The 17596-nt window shown below is 36.1% G+C and overlaps 1 long non-coding RNA gene across 7 annotated transcripts; it reads left to right on the top strand.

Moving 5' to 3' along the window:
- Nucleotides 1-12250: 12250 nt before the first annotated feature.
- LOC100500407 (uncharacterized) lies at nt 12251-17129 on the top strand. Of its 7 annotated transcripts, none has more exons than XR_005887748.1 (9): nt 12251-12409; nt 12580-12714; nt 12814-12827; nt 14408-14450; nt 14584-14667; nt 14785-14835; nt 15192-15282; nt 15383-15432; nt 16624-17129. It is a non-coding gene; the product is annotated as an uncharacterized lncRNA (long non-coding RNA). The 7 variants fall into 7 exon arrangements; XR_005887749.1 differs by having other exon boundaries at nt 14408-14487; XR_001384002.2 differs by having other exon boundaries at nt 12797-12827.
- The last annotated feature ends 467 nt before the right edge of the window (nt 17130-17596 follow it).

Below are 17596 nucleotides of genomic sequence, written 5' to 3'. Positions count from 1 at the left end.
TCCCCTTCCTTTTTCCATGTGCCCACCACTGGGGCTCTTCTATTGCTGTTGGGGCCAGCGTTGGAGGCGTATTCAAACTTGCCTTTCCTCAGTCCGGACTCGATTCTTTCTCCGGTAAAGACAAGGTCTGCAAAGTTGGTCGACATATATCCTATAAGCTTCTCATAGTAGAACATAGGCAGCGTATCTACCATGATCGTGATCATTTCTCTCTCAGTCATGGGTAGGATGACTGGGGCTGCTAGGTTTCTCCACCTTTGAGCATATTCCTTGATGGACTCATGTTCCCGTTTGCTCATGCTCTGAAGTTGGTTCCGATCAGGAGCCATATTTGTGTTGTATTGGTACTGCCTAATGAAGGCAGTTGCCAAGTCTTTCCATGACCAGACCTGAGAGGCTTCCAAATTTGTGTACCACGCCACTGCTGCTCCGGCTAAGCTGTCTTGAAAGAAGTGCATTAACAGCTTTTCATCCATGGAATATGCCCCCATCCTTCGGCAATACATCCGAAGATGACTCTTTGGGCACGTCATCCCTTTGTACTTGTCAAAATCTGGTACCTTAAACTTGGGAGGAATGATGATGTAAGTTACCAGACACAGATCGGCTAAATCTGAGAAAGGATAGTTGCCAAGGCCTTCCACTGCTCTCAACCTCTCTTCAAGCAGATCGATCTTTCCCTAGTCTTTTGAAATGGGAACGGGTTCCTTAACGGGTGCGGATTGAGACGGGGCATGGCGGATTATGTTTGGCTGGGGCAACTCATGGGGGGCCGGTTCCCTTGGGGGAAGTAGAGGGCATAAATAGGCATCTCCTTCATCATCTTCCTGTAGAGGGTAGTCGGCATGAGGAGGGAGTTGCCCCTCGAAGGTAGGGGCTTGGCTCAAATCGTCTGGAGCGGTACGGGAAGTGAAGTATGGAGGCAAACCATAAGGGTAGGCTTGAGGACTATACCTCCGATTGAAACCCGTCACGCTTCTATCCCGGCCCAAGTTCATTGTGGGCTGTAGCACCGGTTCCGCTTCCCTGGTTGTATTGGAAGCAGCCGCCGTAACATTGTCTTCTATTGATTTTTGAATTTTTAGCATGGTTTCCATCATAGAAGCCATCTGATCTTTTAAAGCCAACATGTCGGCCTTCATCTATTCTTGCACTCCCTCCTCGTTATCCATCTCACTTTTGGATCGGGTGTTATAGGGGTGCCTTAGCGCTTTTTTAGTTATGGTGAGTTTCCTAAAGAAACAAACAGTGGTGAGCATGCCACCAAATCATGAATATGTTATGCTAATGAATGATCAGAGCACTTAGATCCACCTCAAGACCTTTTTTAGACAACGTGATGAGTTTCAGAACTTCTCTTTTTATAAAAAGGAACAAAAGCTTTAATCTAGCCAAGATTTCACAAAAGTGTTACAACAGAACCTAACGGTTTCTAATTATATGGGCCATTAAATCTATCATGTGTTGAAAATAATTGATTAGCCCGTGAATTTCCTCTGGGGCTGAACACACTTCGGCCATGGCCCTTGCTTTGGCTAGTAGTCGTGGGAGGTCTTGACTTTCATTTAAGGTCAAGGCGAACCTATCCATCCACATGGTCGCTTCTTGATGCAATGCATCAATCACCCTTCCTCTTGCCTCCTTCTCGGCGTATACTTGTGTGAAGTCTTCTACTAGCTTTTGCTCATGAGCCAAAGATTGGTTTAACTCCTCTTTGTATTGCCCTATTATAGCTAGCATGCTTTGCTCCGTGGCTTCTAAGTGTTGGGCCAAACTCTTCTTGGATCTTGAGCAGGCAGCTAACTCCTCCTTTAAGACCATGCTATGTACTCGTGATTGGTCTCTCTCTTCCCTTTGAAGCTTGAGTTCCTTGTTGCTGCCCCACAAAGCTCCACGGAATTTGTCTCGACCATGCTCTTCCTTGCGAGCCCTCTTGGTTTCTTGTTCAAGGGCTCTTGCGATAGCTGCATTTTCTTCTCGTAACTCGGCACACTCTTTTCGGACGTCTGTAGCGACTAACTTGAATTTTTCTTTGGCGAGTCTTGCCTTTCCTAGCTCTGTTTTTAGAGCTCGGACTTCTTCATCCTCTTCCGGAGCTTCGAAGTTCTCCTCGTTGATAATTTTCAACTTGGAGAGCCAATCTAACCCTCGTGTATGAACTTTCAGCCATTCATGATAACCATCGATGATGCCATTACGGATGCCCCTAAGTTCTTTATCTTTTCTTAACGGGCTTTCCCACGCCTTGTGGACTCTTTGTACAATCTTGAAACTTTGCACACCGAAATCTCTCACAAGGAAAGGCGAGAGGCTCTCTTCCATCGATGCTCCCCTCATGGGGTACCCTAACTGTCTTATAGCAAGTGTGAGATTGTAGTTAATACAACCCCTCGTCCCTATCAACGGAATGTTTGGGTAGTCCCCACATGAGAAGAGAACTCCCTCCTTTCCTTCCTTCCATCGAGGAAACCAGTTGATTGTTCTGCCTCCTATCCCAGCCAAGTATTGGTCCCAATCTACTCTTCTCTTTTTGACACACGAGCAATGACTTTGGAGCGGACATGGGTGCCTTATGTCTTGTTGGAATAGGTGTGAAACCAACCATACACAAAGAGCGGGTAAGCAGCAGATAATCCGTGCGCTGTTCTTCTCGCACCTTCGGTCAAATGTATCAAATAAATCCGCCAAGATAGCTACCACCGGCCACTCCTTGCTATGGTGATATGCAAGGAAAGCATCAATCGCAGCTAGGTCCACCAAAATGTCCACATTTGGAAAGAGGACAACCCCAAAGATTAGAAAATCTAATACATCCGCAAACAGGACCCACTCCTCTTGATTCGCCATATCCCTTGCCTTGCCTTCCAAGTACTTCCGCGATAGGCCCACTACGCCATTTCGAGTTTGCTTTACACGATCCAACTCTCTCATCGAATCCCTGACCACAACTGCAATCTTGCTCAAGGAGGGAAGAAACCCAGAGAAAAGATACGATTTTCTTCCCCCAAGAGGACATCCTAGAATCTACTCAAATTCTTCAATAGTCGGTGCTATTTGGAAGTCCCCAAACGTGAAGCATCTCAAAGGCTAGTCATAGTATTGGGTGAGGGATACAACGGCTTCCGTGAATACCTCTGCTATGGTCAAATCTAAAATATTTTTGTACATCTTGCGGAAGGCTTGCATCTGGAGGGGTCCCATCAACCGTCCCAACTCCTTAAGGCTGGTGACATCTAGGCCCTTAATCTTGACTTGATAGAATCTTTTTCCGATTTGATTTGTTCCCATCATTTACCTAAAAAGGAGTGAATCAAGGCTCTGATATGATGCGATGCATATGCATGAAACAAAAAGAAGCAAAACAAGTGGTAGTTCACATATACGAGACCAAAAAAGACCCACCTTTTTATTACTACGTTTTAGGCATTGCAGCGCCCCAACGTATGCAATAAAAAGTGACGCACTAATCGGTTGAGACAAGATATTACTAGATATACAACAAAACTATAATCTATGTGATATTCGCTGAAGAATGCATGAAAACAAATGGTACAGAGCGTGCTTGGTCTATGCCCTTATTTGGGAACCTATAGGATAATATCTAGGGGTCTCTAATAACTACTCCCAAGGATCCATATCTCACATGGCTGTTCTCTAGAGGTATCATCACTCAAGATAATATTGTGGCGGTATGGAATACCAGCGACAACACATTATAAAGAGGGAAAGCTCTCGACGAGGTTTCACTATTATCAAGCAAGTCGGAGACCTAGCATGACCATAGATCCACCTCCACTCCTTAAATTTCCATGAACCCGGGTGTAGGGCCCCTTTTTACTCAAACCTGCGTGTGCTTAGAATGCGGTGTAAAAATGTGGAAAAGACAGCATTTATTTTTTTTACACAGTTCAAGAAAAACGCACACACAAAGTTTCATAATTCCACACTTTCCTAAAATAGGCCTAACTCACAAAAAGGAGTCCCCAGTGGAGTCGCCAACTGCCGTAACCTACCCTTTTGCGGGTGAGCGAGGCGAGGCTCACGGGTGCGTCTTCCATGGGAGGAAAATGCGCGGAGTCGCCACCAAAGTTTATTGAAAGGAAAACGTTAGAAAAACCAAAGGAAACCGGTCATAAAGAATATTCCAGATTCGGGAGTTATCTTTACGCTTGAGGAAGGTATTAGCACCTCTCACGTTTGTCCCAAAGGACAACAGCCTTAGATTAGAGTTGTGTGAAATCATGTATCTAAATTTTTTGTCTCTTTTTATTTTTGGAGGTCGACAAAAGCGGGGCTTTTGCTCCTATGTACCCTCCATCGAAGAGGAAATCAGACCTACATAGTTCTTTCAAAAGGCAGAGAAGTGATGTGTTGATTTTACGCTTTCGAATGGTCCATGTTAACCGATAAAAAGCAAAGAGGACCATTTAAGGCGTTGGACCTTAAAACGGTTTTTAGTGACTTTTGCGGACAAAGCTTGATTTTGTGAGTTTATTTAGCCTTAGTTTCACTTTAGTTATTAGTCAATTCAATTAAGAAAGGAAAATCCCAAAGAGAAACGTCCGATTGATTTTTTTGATTATTTTACTAAAAAAATATTTTTTGATTATTATATTATTATTTTACCTTTTTTTTTGTTTTAAACGTGGTTACGGCATGACTGAACGGTCGGATTTCATTTTAACAGAAATTAAAAGATGTTACAATTCAAATGATCGGTGGAAATTTATTTTATTTTTTTTATTAGGCGAGAAGATGACTTAAATAAATGACTAAAGCACGTCAAAAGGGGGTACGGAAAGTAAATGAAATGAAAATAAAAGCATGTGAAACAAATGGGGACCACTAAAGGTACATAGAATGAATTGAAAAGTTCAATTTCGGGAACTTATCAGTTGAAGACCGAAGAGCAACGAAGAATGGTGGAAAATCTTTGCGAAATCACCCACGGAAACGTCTCGGAAGCGATACGGAAGCGTCTTGGCTTGGATTTTCTTCACAGAAACAATTTTTCTCACTAATTTTAAGTGATCCTCAGATACCAGGAGGGTTGAACCTTTTTGTTCTTCCCTCCTCCCCCTATTTATAGGGAAAAGAGGGAGAAGCTTGCCACCCAGCTCGGAGGAACTTCCTGGAAGGCCCAAGTGGGCCTGGTTGCTATTTGCACCCCCTGTTTACTAAATACACCCCCTGCCTTTTTTTGCTGATTCTTTTTCCATAACGTTACGAAACTTTACGAATTATGTAATGATACTTGTTTCCTTTTCGTAATGTCATGAAACCTTACGGATTACGTAATCATCCCTTTTTTGGCTTCCGGAATATTACGGAACTTCACGGATTGTGCAACAATGCTTCCTTTTAACTTTCGGCATGTCACGGAACTTCACGGATTGTGCAATAATGCTTTCTTTTGACTTCTGGCATGTCACAGAACTTCACGGATTGCCTAACGATGGGTGCCAAGTACCTCGAAGCAGTCAAGCAAAGGTTGCATGTCATCAAACAATGGTCCTCGGACGAAATTAGGGTATGACAATTGGTGAAGGGGAAAAACTTATCATAATTTAATATTAATAACAAAACCTCAAAGAGAGTTATGCTTAATCCTCAAGAGAAAACAACACTAGAGATTCAGCCTTCCATTAACAGCAGAAACGAAAACAAAAACAGAAATACAAATAGAACAGAAACAAACAACAACAAATACGAAATGGAACCCAACTAACCAGAACAAAACTGGAAACAGCAAACGAAATACAGAACTGGAACGAAATACAACCCAACAACAAAAACGAAATACAGCAACTAGAAACTAATTGCAACACATAAACAAAAATGAATCTACAAACAGAAATCAAAAATGAAATTGCAATTGGAAACAAAATGCAAAAACAAATATGAAATCAAAGGTAGAAAACGAACTGAAATTAGAAGACATAAATGAAAACGAAACTGGAATTAAAAGCAGAAAATGAAACTGGAATTTGAAGTAGAAAATGAAAATGGAGTTGCTACGCGAACAATACCATGCGCATGAACAGTAACACGATAAATTGAAAATGAAACCATACCATCTCTCCCTCCGTGAACAGTAACCGGACCACTCCTAAAACCCTAGTAGCTGGGCTCACTAAAGGTCATTAGGCAAGGTACGCACTCTATCTCTCAAGTGTCTAGGCAGTCATGAAAATCCTAGTAACCGGACCACACCTGAGTTAAAGAATCAAGACAGTCATGAAAATCATCCAAGCACCTCAAACATGACAAGGTAGTCAATCAGCTCAAGAATTGAATGAAAAGTGATAAAGCCTCACAAGATATGCACTCTATCTCTCAAGTGTCTAGGCTACTGTTTACTCTTAGAGCACCCATGAAAAACAAACACCACATAGACTTGACAAGACTCTAAAATTGACAACCAAACACCACAAACACATGCCCATGAGGATCAAAAGGTCTTTTAAGGTTGTAATGGGGCCAGGGACAAGGTAGAGGAAAGTATGGGATAAGTAGCTAAAACCCAAAGGAATAGAGGAGTAATGGGGAATAAGTGGAAATTAAGCAAAAGTAGTAAACCCAAAACCAAAATTAAAAATTAAGCATAAAAAGTAAACCCAAAACCTCCAATATCAACAAAATCAACCAAGTCCTCAAACCAGTCCAAGTCCTTAAAACAAGACCTCGTTTATTCAACTTCATTCTTTTTCTGTTTTTCTCTTCTTTTTTTCCTTTTTTTATTGAACATTAACATTTGAAAGCATTTTGAATATTTGTAAAATAAAGCAACAATTAGGCAAAATATGTATATACATCAAGCATGGCCAAAAAAACATATCATCCAATGAAACATACCCTCTGTCATACTCTAATTTTGTCCGGAGACCATTGTTTGTCGGCATGCGACCTTCGTTTGACCATCTCAAAATGTTTAACACCCATTGTTGTGGAATCCGTAAAGTTTCGAGATGTTTCGAGAAGAAACAGTCAAAAACACGAAAATGGGAGTGTATTTAGCAAAGTGGGGTGTGTGTAAATAAACTGTTACACTCTATGAAATGTTGTCGAAGTATTGGCGATCAAAATTGCCATTCCTTGGGTTATAGGGTTTAACCAAGCTCATGCTTTTATGAAAAGGTTCATCAAGTCAAGTTGAAGTATGGAAGTAACCACCATGCAAAAATTGGGGCAAAAGATGGATCGAGTTACATCACTGCTTCGTCTACTGCCAAACACATTTAGGACTGTTGATGTCCTTGTTACTTCCAGTTTCACCTAGACAAAGATGTCATGGACGATGTGGAAAATCTAAATTGATTCAACCCCATGTCTTGCTAAAAATTTGCAATACTTCAACTGTGCATCATTCGTATACATCCATGCTTTTCATTGGTTGCATTGCTCATTGCATTCTTTCCTTGAAAAAAAAACGAACTTAATCATTGTTATCAAAAGGAAAGAACACACTTTACGACGCCCTTACCGAACCTGTGCTAGAGCTAGAGTAATGGGTGAAGTAGAGGAGGTGCAAGAGTAGATGAAGGCCGAAATGGAGGCCATGAAAGATAAAATGGCCACAATGATGGAGGCCATGATGAGCATGAAGAAGATAATGGAAGCCAATGCGGTTGCAATTGCCGCTACCAGCGCTGTTGCTAAGGTGAACCCGATGCCCCCATCTAGCCTCAACCAAATGAATCATCCAACCTCAGATATGGTAGGCAAAGATTTGGGATGTACGGGCAGCCCCCATTATGCGCAAATTCAAAACAAGCACGCCTTCCCACCATATGGCTTGCTTACCAACTATACACCACCCAATGTGGCGTACACTCCCAGTGAGAATGTCAATAACTCCACTCCCATACTCATTGAGAGCCGACACCCCCAAACTGATCATGCACATGTCTATCAAACCGTGGGGGAGACACATGAAATTCCCCATCACAACCTAGCCGACTTCGAGCCTTGCCTCGGATATGCCACTGAAGGGCAAGTAGTTGGTGGTATACTCCTGCAAAACACTTTGGAGGGCCCTCAGTATCACCCATAACCACACCTCTTGCATTCCATAGTGGGTAAAAACCCTCATGCTATGGTAGAAGTGGGAAAGTTGGATCATCTAGAGGAAAGGCTTAGGGCCATTGAAGGAGGTGAAGATTATGTCTTTGCTAACCTAGAGGAGTTGTTCCTAGTACCCAATATCATCACCCCTCCCAAGATCAATGTTCCGGACTTTGACAAGTACAAGGGGACAACTTGCCCCAAGAACCATCTAAAGATGTATTGTCGGAAGATGGGGGCATACGCAAAAGATGAGGAACTGTTGATACATTTCTTCCGAGAAAGTCTTATTGGTGTAGCTGCTACCTGGTACACTAACTTGGAACCTTCCCGAGTCCATTCTTGGAAAGACCTAATGGTTGCCTTCGTTAGGCAGTATCAGTACAATTCTGATATGGCTCCGGATAGGATGCAACTACAGAATGTGTGCAAAAAGGGGCACGAATCTTTCAAAGAATACGCCCAAAGGTGGAGAGACCTGGCAGCTCAAGTGGCACCTCCAATGATGGAGAAAGAGATGATCACAATAATAGTAGACACATTACCAGTGTTTTACTATGAAAAAATGGTGGGGTACGCACCTTCAAGCTTTACGGATTTGGTCTTCGTCGGTGAAAGGATCTAAGTGGGCATGAAAAGAGGCAAATATGATCATCCTGCTTTGATGAATGCGAAAACTGGGGCAAATAAAGAGGATGAGAATGAGGGAGAAACCCTTGCTATGACTGTCATTCCTACACGGTCAAATTTCCCATCAGCCCAACAATGTCATTACTCAGCCAATAACAGTCCCTCTCACCCAATCATCCACAAAGGTCATCCCTAAATCAACCACAAATTCTGTCTAACGCACTTCCAATGATGAACACCACCTTTAGCACAAACCAAAACACCAATCAAAAAGGAATTTTGCAGCAAAAAGCCTGTAGGATTCACCCCAAATTACTGTGTCATATGCTAACTTGCTCCCATATCTACTCGATAATTCAATGGTTGCTATAACCCCAGCCAAGGTTCCTCAACCTCCATTTTTCTGAGGATACGACTCAAACGCAACATGTGCATATCATGGAGGAGTTCCAGGACATTCCATTGAGCACTGTATGACCTTGAAGCGTAAGGTGCAAAGTCTAATTAATGCAGGCTGGCTGAAATTTGAGGAGAATCGCTTGTGAATCCTAACATTGACAAGCAACACCACACATGGTGCAATTTTGAAAGCTGTTGTTAGATGTCTCTAATGACACATCGGGATTTTCAAGTTTATGCCATTATTGTAAACCACAGTTACAATGCTAAATAAAATGGATAAATTTGACATCTTTGTCCCTCATCCTCTCGTAATTACATCTTTGCTTCCACTGGAATGTGGGTGCAAGCCATTGGTTTGTTTGCTCAAGCGACCTACGCTCCTAAGTTTGGACTTCCAAGACCGTTCAATCAGAAATTACTCGTGTTACACATTTGGTGAGGATGCCGTAAACAACGAGTAAAGCATAAAAGTTCAAAAAAGAAAAAGAAAAAAAAAACATTTGATTGACTGTGTTTTCAAGTAAAAATATAGACATTCATGTGAGCTCATTTTATCATTCCTGAAAGTTTGTCTTTTTTAGATAGAAGTGAGTTATCAAGAATATGAGTCATTTGACTTAACCCGTCAACTGAAAAAATTCTTCAACTATTTCTCGTCCTTGAAAAATCACTACTTGAAAAATGCAATTTAGCAACCAAAATTAGCGACCGAATTGGCGACCACAAAGTTAGCGTTGCAACTCGCGACTGAATTTGCGACTGAAGTTGATCATGATGTGTAACCTGTGTCAGCAATTGAATTAGCGACCAAAATGAGTGGTCGCTGAATACTTCGGTGGCCATTTCGGTTGCATTATATGTAAAAAAAAACAAGAGTACTTTAGCCACCGAAATAACGACCGATATGTAGTTGAAGATAGGAACCGAAGCAATTTCGGTGGCTATATGAAGATTATAGCGACCGAAAATTATTTGGTCACTGATATTAACGTTTTCAGATTAGCAACCGAATTAGTGACTGAAATAACTTTTTTCTATATAAGTGAAGTAACAAAATTTTTATTTATCATAAATTGTAATAAATATATAATGCACTTAAATATATTTTGTACTATAAAATATTGAAATTAGTATATTAGTAATATTTTTCAATTATGAATATAATATTTACATTATTTGATTAAGATAAATAAGCCATGCTTATCATTAGTCTTTTAATTTGTGTTTTTTACAAAGTAAATATTTAAAAATGATAATAAAAACCCTTTATATTATGAAAATATATGATTATCAAAATTTATAAAATTAAGTAATTCAAAATTAAATATAAGGTATAAGTGTAACACCAATTATTAAATAAGTTTAAATATGACATAAGTAAAATTTATGCATTGAAGAAGACCCAATTTGACTTTAGTACAACATGTGCATTGAACAAGGTCCAATAAGCTACAATGCGTAACATATGCATTCACTAAAATCCCAAATTTACTTTAATTTAAGGCTTAATTGCAAAATATGTCCCCCTATTTTACCTATAATTTCACCAAATTAGTCCTCCTATTTTTTTAATTCATTATTTTAGTCGGTGATTTTAAGTAGGGGTAGGTAAACAAGTTTGGGTCCATGGATCGGATAACAGGGCCTGTGGTTTGCGCAGGCGACAAACCATTTTTTTTATAAAATTCATGGCTATACAAGATTTTGGGTCCGTCCAGCATAATCCACAAGTTGTGTGGGTTTGGACGACGGGGTTCATGGGTTGACCCGCAAACCCACAACTACTAACCAAGACCAAGGCAAACCCAAACCAAATTAATCCTAAATGCCTAATCCAAAATTTCTTTTCATTTATGTTGAAAATTTATCTGGTGGTGTTAAAATTTTTGTAATTGAGTATTTGTTAGAGAATTATTAAGATTTTTTTAAAAAAATATATAATTGAGTGTAATTGACTTTTTTTCAGAGAAAAAACTATATTTATTTTCAAATTTAAGTGTTTCTTAAAAAACTAGTGTCGCGAGACGGGTGCGGACTAATGTATTAAGTTCTTGTAAGAGTGCGGGATAGACTGGTCTGTCTGCTACCAATATGGGCTTACACGGGACGAGTCGGCCCGCTTACCCACTCCTAATTTTAACCGTTGATGGTTAAATTGCAAACATTGATTATAATAAAAAGTTGACTAACATTTTCTTCAAAAAATAAAAAATTTTAAAATGCTTGAGGAAGGACAAGAACCATGATGTTTAGAATGAGAAATACACTCCTTTATATGACGACATCTAAGTGCTCATTTGAATATTTGGTGCAAAATATAATACTAATATAAATTTTATGCAAAAATAGTTCAAATTCATTTTTTTATTTATTATATTTTTGTAATCTTATATATTATATTTTAAAATATAACATATAAGATTAAATTCTATTTTCACATAAATTAGAATATTTATATTTATATAAGTTTTTTATTTTATATATTATATTTATCTTTTAAAATAATGTTTCTGATTTAATGACAACATTTTTTTATCTATATTAAGAAATTCATGTTATTTATTGTAATATAGATAAAAATACCGTAAAAAAATTACATAAATAAATATTTTAAAAATAGAAAATATTCTCATTTTATTTAAGTACATTTATTTACTATATAATTTAATTCTTTAAAAAATTAACCACTTGATTAGATAAAGTTAAATATAAATAAAAAATACTATTCTAATAAATAATAAAAATATCTTACTCTTAATATATATAAAAAATATTATTCTCATAAATTAGAATATGTATATTTATATAAGTTTTTTATTTTATATATTATATTTATCTTTTAAAATAATATTTCTGATTTAATCTGAACAAATATTTAATTATTAATCAATCGAAACAAATATAAATTAAATGTAGTTTAATTTAATTCATAATTAATTAACCACATATTTAATTAATAAGACACGATCATAAGATAATTAATCAAATATTATTTAATTAAATTTGTATATATCTATTCAAAGAAGCTAATATAATAAAATTCGATAAGAACAAATAAATTATATATATATATATATATATATCATTTTTTTAAAATTATAACTTTTTTACCTAGTTCATATCTCCGTACACACACAGTTAAAGCAATAAAATCGTCTTTCAAATCCATTTTGACGACAGTTTATATTCCCCAATAACCGGACCAAACACACAGTCCAAATCCTTTGAGCCCTAATTTCTCAAATCATAACCTTTCACTCCATCGCTCCAACCCCTAATTCCTATCAACGCTTTTGCTGTCGTCGCTCGCCAGGTACTTTGCCATTTTTTCGCATGTTCTGTGATTTTTTATTCTAAATTTGATTTTTTGTAAATGTGTTTGTGGTTTCACGGTTGATATTACGGTTGTTGTTGTTATTGTTTTGAGGAAGTTGAGATTGGTTTTTAGTTTTGTTTTTGAATTTGTGGTGTTGTGTTTGTTAGGGTTTTGATTGAGATTTGTTCTGCACGGGTTCGAAGAACAAGTAGTTAGAGAAAGATGCTAGAGAATCTTCAGGTTCCTCCGTCGACAACGGAATCGGCCCCAGTGCTGAAGCGCTATGCTCCACCCAACCAGAGGTAATGTATTTTCTTTTATATTTTATACATATTATCACTTTCTTTTTCAATTCCTAATTTTTCCCATTCTTTCTTTTGCAAGAACGTTTCTGCTAACAGGCGCAAATCATTTGGTAAGCTCACTCCTTATTTTCTCCCAATCTTTTTATTCACATGCACTTTGCTAACTTTTTTTTTTCTTTTTTCAAATGGGTATTTAGTAATGTCAAAGAAATATAGCCCCCTTGTTTTTTCTAATGAGCATGATGTGCTTTATTTAGTAAAATTAATACTCTTACTGCGTAGATTTTTTTTAATCTAAACAGAGATATTACAAGAACCCAATTAAAGTAAAACTTTTTTATTAAGGAAGAAAATCTGTTTTGATTTAAATAAAATTATTATAAACAATAAAAATTTTCTTATTAATTTTTAATAGTTATATATCTAAGAGTTGAACTCGAAAAACTCAAATATTAATTAAGCTAAATAATCCCACGCGTTTGATGGTTAATATCTCCATTGTTGTTAGCGGTAGTTGCACACCTTTTCCTATTTGCATATCATATGTGACTCCAACTTTAATTTGATAATCCCTTGTGGAGGCCCATGTCCCCTTTCTTCCCATGCTTTTTCTTTTGGTCTTCTCCTAGTTATTTTCAGTGCTTCCCTCTCTCGTTTTCCACAGAGAGAGCCTCTAAAAGTCTCACCAGCTTTTTCATTATTGTATTCTTATGGTAATCCCACCAGCCACATAGTTGGACCACAGCAGTTGGGGGAATTATTGTGGGAGTTTATAGCCCAGCAACTCAACAAATAAAGGGGATTTCAAATGCAAAATCTTCATAAATTTTCTTTGGAGTCTTTAGCGGAAGTTTTTTTAAAATTTATTTATCGAAATATATATTTATTTTAATATAATAAGTATATTTTTTATTTTTATAATGTATTTTTATAAATTATTTTTGTTTTAAAAAATTTACTTATTTTAAGAAATAAATTCCATCAATTTCTTAAAAAAATATTTATTTTAAAATTATTTTTAGTCTTGTGTTGAAGTTATTTAGATTTGGTAGCCAAAGTAAACTATATCATGCATCAATATTTATTTACTTCACTTTTATGATGCTAACTAAATTCTACTGATATATATTTTTATGTCACTTTCTTTTGAATATATACAGAATATATTTTGTAAAATTACTCTATAAAATTAAGGACCTAATAATTAGTTAGCTGGCAACAGATATAAAAGCTAATAGTTAGAACATATTAAATCTATTTCATCAAAGTTTGTGTTGCGATTAAATTTACGAAAACAAGTAGTCATGACTTGAAATGATGTGTGACCATTTTTCTTTATCCCAATAATAAAATAAAAAATGATTCCTTATTATCCAATTTGTGACAAAAAAAAAAAAACAAGAATCAACCTTACATTTTTCTTTATCCCCACCCTTACTACCGTATTAAACATTATTTATTTACATATTGTGAATCAATTTCCTGCTAACTAATTTATTTTTGCCAGATTTTGACCAGCTTTTTATTTGACTTTTTATTCTTCTATTTTTTCTATTTTTTTTAGGGATTTTGGTTCTAAGTGTCTAAATATTAATTCCTCTATAGTATTTTTACTGTATGATATTTGCTCATTGTTGATGGAATAACTATTCCTCTTATTATCCCTAACTAAAAAAGTTTAATCATATAGGAAATCCTGTATGATATTTGCAGATTTCTTTAAAAAGCTGCAAGTAAGTTTGTACTTCGATCTCTGCCTCTGGCATAAATGTATATCATTTTTGCTTTTGTTTTTTATTTAGACCCTATTTTTCTCTTAGCCGGGAGTTTATTCATTGTCTTGTTCCATTTTTGTTAAAATTGTAGGATGCAGTATCAGATGTTAAGAATGAGATAGCACAACATCTGGTTAATTTGGAAGTTTCTAACTTTAGCATGGCTCCGGTCAAGGTTTGCTGATTAGATAATTTCTGATGTCTTGGAGTGCATAAATGAGTTATTGATGCTTTGGTGCCATGTAGATTTATTGATGTTCTTTTTATTCTGATTTCTTGCTCATTCTTGCAGAGGAAATTGAATGGGCCTTAAACTCGGGAACATCGGTGAATAATACTTGGGGTAGGGCAGAACCTTGGAGATTTCTTTTTGTGAAGATAAATTAATTTCCCAATAGCTATGCATTTCAATTTTCAAATATCTGCTGGATCTCTGAAACAGAAAATTACACTGATTTAATTCTTTTTGGCACAAGGACTGAGGAGCTGACTTAATTGTAGAGACTAAATTTTTTTTTTGCCAACAGAAACATGAACTTTTATATATAAAGTGCGTATTTTAAATAGTTGATTTTCCTATTATTTTTCTAGTATCATGCTAAGGATTTTGTTTATATCCCCCACTTGCGTCAAGAGTGTCCATAAATTGAACATTTATTTTTTGTTAGAAAAACGGTTTAACTAACTTATAATTTGCAGTGCGCTTGAGCTTTTTTTGATTAAAAGAAAGATAAAGGGTCCTTCATGGCTACAGGTTTCAAACTTTTCTCCAAGCTCAGCTTCTTGAAGGGTGAGATTTTTAATTTGCATGCCAAGTAGAAATAATGTATATGACTTGTCCTTTTTCCGTCCACCTTGTTTTAATCCTAGCACCTTGTTTGTGCTTACAGGTTAGCTGGTGCAAATTTGAAGTGACTGTTGACTCTCCTAAACAAATAATGTATGTCTGTGTGTGTGTATCAGTGAAAATAAGAATATCTATGTTATTTGGTTTACTGTCAATATGCTGGAGAAGTTTGAATATAGCTGACACAGTCTTCAATGATTTGCCATTTCTGTGTTAGATATTTGTATACACATGATATGACTAGTGAGACCTACATGCATAAATTCAAGATTGTGTTTGATTTAATATATTTTGAATGGTAATGATGGATTCTTGGTGAATGACTTACCAAATTAGTGCTTATTAACAGATTTCACCAATGAATTCACTTTCTGAAAGAACATAATATTATTTCCTCAATTTCTGTGCTTATTGAATATTGATTCATGTGGGTCTTAAATTCTTGTGTTCTCTTGTTACTAACATGAACCTATAATGATACAAATCTTGAAGTTTCAAGATAGCATGCTTAGTATCATGCATTTTAAGATTTGAACCTTTGACAACTTTTTGGAACTTGTAAACTGAATAATCAGACAATTGGTCTTGGATATGCTTTTGGGCAAATCATCTAAAGCTGATACAGTGGGCATTAAACTGAATTTTTTGTTTTCTTTAAATCTTAAAATGAATTGATGCTTGAACTGTTAACACTTGTTTAGATTGTGTGTGAATATATATGCATGTATGTGATAGAACACTAATTTGATGAAGTGATAAAATAAAATATACAGAGAACACTGAATCACCCACAATACAACATATACTTGCTGTTCCAGAGACAAAAGTCTCCTATAATATACAAATAGTTGACACTTGCTGTCTCAGACCCAGAGACAGAAATCTCCTACCGAGTATTCTCTGTCCACAAACTCAAAACAACTTTACACTCATGATTGCACAACCTACTTTCAGATATATAATCTTGCTGCTTGATAAAAATAAATAAATCCTATGGCCTAACCACCGACAGTTATTTTCTACACATAAAAACTGTCATCCTACAGTTTCTAATACAAAATTAACTACTAGCAGTTGTTTTCTACACATAATTGTCATATTGAAGTTTCTAATACATAATTGATTTCTAAAGCAATTATTATCAGTTCCCATCAGCATGCCCCCATTGACTGTAATAAATATTTACTATCAAAGTTGAAGATGTTTGCTAGATAATTCACCATGTTAGATGGGGTTGCGGTGAAATTATGATAAGCAGTAACCTTTTACTGTTTGAATTTTTAGATTGACACTCCTATGATGGCTTTAGAGTGTGGAGGAGACCTGAAAGGCTGACCCGTTTTACTATTGTTCGTAAACTTGATGGGATTATATTTCCGATGGGGTTCAGCAAGGAGGTTACAGACAGAAACTTACAAGCGGGTTCAAATATTCTGTGTGCTGAAAGCAGGTAGAGACACTAAAAGATGGCTTGTGCTTATTTGCATGACCATATGTTATTCTTTGAGTTTGAATATGTTATCTAAAAATTGTGAAACTTTTCTCGGAAATTGTGATTGCTTCTAGGCTTGACATAGATCTTTTGAGTTTGTTTTCAGTGAAAGAGCTCTGTTGAACCGCTTCATGTTAGAATTGCACAAGTTGGATAGTGATGTTCTTGTTGGACACAATATTTCTGGATTTGACCTGGATGTTCTTCTCCACAGATTCCAAGTTGGAATTTTGGCTTTTCCTCAAACAATTTCTTGTCAATTTCTTGTTAACAAATTAATATTTAATAATTTTAAAAATATCACATATATAATTATGCAACAATTTTGAATAAGAAAAGAAAAAGAAAAGGAAATGTGAAATAAGATGAATGAGATAAAATGAATGAAAGATATAATTATGTAGTAAGAGATTGATTGATATTTACACTTCTTAGTACACTAATTATAAAATTTGAGGACCTACAAATAAATTGTTCTCAGTACACTAATTTGAATAATCTAGTTGTTTTTTTAATTCATTTTAAATTTAAAAATTAATTATGAAACTAGACAAAAAATATTTAAAATACATTTTAAAATGTAAAATTAGCGACCGAATTAGTAACCAAAAATATTATTATTTTTAAAACTTTATTATTTAGTAGCCACCGAATTAGCGTCCGACCTAAATTTTAATTTATTTTATATTTAAAATTTAATTTTTATTAGTGATCGAATTAGTAACCGCATCTTATTTTAATTTATTTTATAATTAAAATTTAATT

The sequence above is a fragment of the Glycine max genome, chromosome 13 (genome assembly GCF_000004515.6).
Source record: "Glycine max cultivar Williams 82 chromosome 13, Glycine_max_v4.0, whole genome shotgun sequence".
Lineage (NCBI taxonomy): Eukaryota > Viridiplantae > Streptophyta > Magnoliopsida > Fabales > Fabaceae > Glycine > Glycine max.
Note: the sequence above shows the minus strand (reverse complement) of the source record. Positions and strands in the feature narration are given on the sequence as shown.